The sequence below is a fragment of the Marmota marmota genome, unplaced genomic scaffold (assembly GCF_001458135.2).
Source record: "Marmota marmota marmota unplaced genomic scaffold, marMar, whole genome shotgun sequence".
NCBI classification, from domain to species: Eukaryota; Metazoa; Chordata; class Mammalia; order Rodentia; family Sciuridae; genus Marmota; species Marmota marmota.
Genome location: NW_026000174.1, coordinates 56257392 through 56263018, shown reverse-complemented (window position 1 = coordinate 56263018; position 5627 = coordinate 56257392).

Below are 5627 nucleotides of genomic sequence, written 5' to 3'. Positions count from 1 at the left end.
ATTAATTAACATTCTATTCTACTCTCGCTGCTCGCGTGTTTTGTGTTATTCTTCAACATTGGGGAAGCAAGGACTCGTCACCGGTCAACAGCGGTAACACCAGTAGCTGCCAAAGCCATTTCACATTTGGGGAACCTCCTCATTCCTTCCCTGCACTGATAAGGATTACTCCACCTCTGTCTACTTCAAAAAAAAAAAAAAAAAAAGAAGGGACACTGAATGCAGTAAAGTCGTCACACTGAGACCCTTGATTTTACACCTATAGTTGCCCCTATGTGAGAACATCTGGTCCACTCGTTGGGAAATCTATGGTGCCACTGATGTAGAAGTCATAATTAAATGGGAGTTAAAAACCTGGAGAGATTTTTTTCTTATCTGGTCTGTTTTAAAGGTTATTATAGATTGTTTTCTGGGGATAATCTAGGCTAAATGTGTGTCTAAAAGATGATGTTTCATTGTAACATCTGGTATCTAAATGAGTTTGAAGCATTGCATAATCTTGCAGTTAAAAGTTGGGTTTAGGCAATTGTTTACTTTGTGATTTCAGATAGTTCATGCTAGAAACTTAAATACTTAGGATGGAAAATTAAAGAACTCTACTTCCAAGTTGGCAAGTAACTCCCAATCATTTAGTTTTATTTTTTTCATCAATTTTTGAACTGGGTAGCCTGAGAAGATTTCACTAGGTGTACCAGTGCATTAATTTGGGCAAGGATAGTAAATTATGATTTGGTATCTGTTCCTCTCAGTGTGCAAGATTTAGGGAAAAGTGTTGAATTGGAACGTTGGTCTGGCTTATTGAAATGACATTGAATAGCAACAGTCTTGGGAATTTTCAAAGCTTAATTTTGGATATACATGGTAGTGTGTGGTTCTCTTTTAAAATTTTTTTCAGGTGATTTAATGTAACTTAATACTACTTTAGGAACTTCAGAACAAAGAAAGTGGTTTAATGATCCTGAAGAAATTTCTTCTGATGGTAGCCTTTATATTATTAAATAAGATCCTATTTTCAGTTTTGTGTGAGCAAGTTTTTCTAGTGTAGGAAGATGTAAAGGTATGAAATTTTGAGAATTGTATCTTAAACTTGTATCATAATTTTCAACATCCAAACCTGAAAATTGTGCCTTATGGCCATGAGGCTTCTCCTCGAAATTCCAGCTTTTCTTGCTCCTTCCAGACCTCAGGCAGGATTTAAGTTGAAATGCAAATAGAAGAAGTCTGGAGCTCAGAAGGAGACAGATCTGAGGCCCAAGGAAAAAAAAAGTAAAGGTGTCTTTTATCTGAACTCAAACTAGATTAAACCAAAGAGTAAATTGTATGGCATTTACTAATTACTGGCCGGTCAATTTTTTCCTAGGACTTTTGCCTTTCTTAGATTCTGTATTTTTTTTGAGCTCACGATTTTGATCCTACAGACAAGTTAATGTTTTTCTGATAAGCTCTATTTTTGATCAACTGGAGTTTTTTTTAAACATTGCAATGAGATTTCACCTGAGAAAAGCTACAAGGCCTTTACTATTGTGTTATGTGTTACACTTGTGTTACGTGTTGTATGTCGGTATGTCTGTATGTGTGTATGTCCATATATCATGCAGTGATATGACAACTGATAGATATGAGGAGCACTCATGAAAAATTAAAAAAAAATGGATCCAAATATCTTTGATTCACATGATTCAAATGGTTCAATTTAAATGAGGTAAACAAATAAAAGTAAAGACGTCTTTAAAATTAATCTTATAAGTTTTTCTAGGTGTTCAAAAAAGGCCCTAATAAAATGTTGATGTCTATGAAATAATCTGCCTAAATTCAAAAATTTACAAGTATTGTTTCAAAATGTGAACAGAAGGAGATTAACAGATGAAAAAGAGAAATTAAAAGTTCTAGGTATGGATTTAATAGAGGGAAAATGTGTTTCTGGATAAGAGTCTATATGATTAAGTAATTAAGAGGGTTTAAGTAAGTGATATAAAGAAGGTCTGTGTAAGTTGGTTATAAGTGTAAGTTTTTGAGTAAGTAATCTTAAAGAAATTAAACAGCTGGTTAAACAAGTGCTGTTGTTTTAGAGAATTGTGCTATGTTATTTCTTTAAAAGCTAAACTTGGTTAATATAAAAACATCAATGTAATTGTGGTGCTATTAATGTGTTCATATCTTCCAGGTATACAAGTCTGTAAGGTAGAAGCTTTAGAAAGAGCATTATATCAAGCTGTGTTCTAAAGTTATATGGTAATTTTAGGCTTAACAGAAACATGTTGGAGATTTATTTATATCATTTGTGTTCTATAACTGGACTTGTTATCAATAAGTTATGTAATGTTCTATGTTACTTTTTACACTGAGATACAATTTAAATGTATTTTTAAGTTAATGAGAGCCTAATCTATGTAAAGGTTTTATTGCAAAACACAAAAGTACTTTGCTACTTTTCTACAAAAGGTTAAAAGCTTTCAGCTTTTCTTTAATTCATGTTTTAGGTGTGATATTATATTGTGTTAGCTAATATTCATGTGAACTTGAGCAACAATTTATGTAGGCTTTATAAAATGATGTTTAAAAAACAAAGATCAGCTTCAGAACTATAATACTTACGATTTATGAAGAACCCCGCCTTACCTGAGATAAGGCTCTGTGTCCCATCTCACTGCATGTGAAAGTGACTATGAAAGAAGTAGGCCAGATTTCAGTACATTTAAAGTTGTGTCCAAAAGTTGGTTTTTGTCAAGATTACTAGGATCTCAAACAGAGGATTATAATGTATAACTCTGCCAAAATTCAAGGTAGCTATTGCATGAACTAAATATGTTTTTACTCTTGATAATTTTATCTTGTAGTTTTCTTATAAATGGTGTAAAGATTGCCTGTTAATGTTTTGCAGACGTACTGATTTAAGAACACACAACCTGGGTTAATTTCCACCTACAGGATAGAGATAGACATTAAAGCCCAGTACTCTTAATATAAGGCTGTTGAAATTTATTTGCTGGATGTTTAAGATTAAGTTTTAAAATTAAAGTTAAATTAAAAGGGCCAAGAAAACCAATATTTGGCTCTTGCCCTCTGAGTCAGTCTAAATCCAGGGAACAGGAGACTTCTCCAAAGAGCTTTGCAACTCTGGGCCACATAACCTCCCGATCAGGGGGATTAATGAGACTAGTGGAGGACAGAAAGCCAATCAGTGCATTTGCTGTGAAGAGGAGGGTCATCGGAAAAGGGAGACATCCCTGATACTTCCAAAGGAAGCCACATGGTCAAGCAAGGCCTGGACCCATCCTAGCGCAAATGGCACTAGCGGAACTGAGAAGCTGCTGTAAAGTTCCCCCAGGACTCCCAGGGAAACTCAGCTGACTGTTAACAATAGATAGAAACAAAAGTCAGTTTGACTTGCTTCATCTTTAACACTTGGCAAAGACAGTCAAAGCCAAAACACAGCTATTCCTGGGCATTTTAAATGATAATAATAGTTAAATGTAACTTCCAAGAATAAGTAAACTGGAGGCTGCAAAAGAGATTCTCAGACAGGAATGCCTGATAACTATCTAAAAGAACTGCCAGAATAGTTTTTAGTTTAAAGCCTACAGCTATTTCTAACCTACACAGGTAGGCTTAGTGTTTACTAGTATGGTTATCCAGCCCTAAGTAACAGAATTAAAGATTTCTCTATTAGACACAGAGGTCATACTAGTAAAAGGATTTTGCAAGATCAGATGACATTAAATTATTAAACTGTATTTTAAGGGAAAGACAACTGTAACCCTAAAAGTTAAATGTTGTGTTTACATCCCTGACAATTCTGACAATGTGACAAATATCCTTAAAGATTTATATGCTCAGATAGAAGCCATGTCCTCAGCAACTTTGTCATGGAAACAATATCTTAGCTCCTGGTTCTCTGGTACTTCCTGGTGGAAAACATTGTTAGTCTTTGTCTTTGTCATCATACTCATTGGCATATTCCTGTGCTGTGGCATTTATTGTTGCATCAATCTGGTTCCAGTACTAATAAATTCTTGTTTCTCTTACAGACCACCCATCACTCAAATGGCCTTCCAGCCTATTACTTCTCAATCGGACTTCTATCATGGACCATTCAATAGAGCCGATTTTTAAAGGGGGACTCCAAACTGCTTGCCCCACACCGTCCCTTTTCAGCCTGAAGAAGCCAGAAGGATCTTCGCCCCCTTTCCTTACAGCAGTAAGGAGTTCCCCAAATTAGAGGGGGGAATGAAGCCAGATTTAAAATTAGGTAGTCAGTGTAGTTAGGTAAATCGGGTCTAATATCATACAGAGTGAAATCTAAAATGGAGGCCATGCTGATAATGATTCCGGGAAGCACAGGACAACTCATGGAATGTTAATGAAGTCCCAGAAAGGCCCTAGGCCAAAGTCCACCCCAAAGAAATGTTAATGGAACCCAGGAAACAGCCCCCAACAGATTTGGAGATAGCACATCCCAAAGAAGTGATAATGAAGTCCTTCCTGCCCAGATTACTTGTTTGGCCCACCTGTGTCCCAACCCTTCCCCCTTATATTCCATCACCAAAACTATAAAAAGGGGAGACAACCGCACAGGTCAACAGCGGTAACAACTTTTGCAGGCAAACGCGATTCAATGGAGCCCAGCCTGGTGGCATACGTCTGTAATCCAAGCAACTAAGGCTAAGGCAGGAAGATCACAAGTTTGAGACCATCCTGAGCAAATTAGCAAGACATCCCCGCCCTCACCTTAAAGAAAAAAAAAAAGAAATAACAAACGTGTGGAATAGATATACTAAGGATATGGGAGTATGATGGAAGCAACTTGAAGCTGGATCAGGTCAAATGATGCAGTGCAGTGGTAGAGTTGAGCACCACTGGGTTTGATCCCTAGAGAGGGAGGAAGGGAAAAAAAAAACTCAATGTGCCTGATATTGTGAGGGTATTTCAAAGAGATCCAAGCATCTGGATCTGGAGGTAAGGGAGGGAGGAGTATTAATGTAAGATTAATTAAAAGGATGAGGTTACTAGTGGAACCAGATTGATAAGGCTCCTTCAACCCATATGAACAGTTTCCGTGATTTGCTTCCAGGGAGGACAAGGTCGTTCTTTCCAGCTGATAAGCAACACAATACAAGACACCATCTTTGTGGTCTTAAGAATTTGCAAAAACCTAAGAGACCCATTATCATATTTAATGTTCACTGCTATATCTGGTTACCACAGTAACCAGAGGAAAACTTGAAACGAGTCCAAAAAGCAACACAGTTTTCTAAAGGACAAACAACGAACAGGTAGCAGAGAACAGTCACAAGATGGAGGACAATAGAGTGAAGAAAAGACTCCGCAAAAGCATACGGATAGAACCCTACCTCTGTGGGGAAGTCACTCTAAATGTAGGCCCTTCTGCACTATTGGCTCGACTCCCACTCTTTTTCTTTTTCCATTGGCTACCGGTTTCTGACCTGGGTCAAAACAGCCAATCGCCTCGTTCGGTGCAGAAAGCTCGTCCTATTCGCTGGGGAGGAGGAACCAAAAGAACGACCGGGGGCGCTTGCGCAGGCGCGCGCCCCGCCGGTTAAAAGCGGATCCTGGCCGAAGGCGGTGCCGCGGTACATGAATATTGATTACGCATCGCCGCGCCGAAC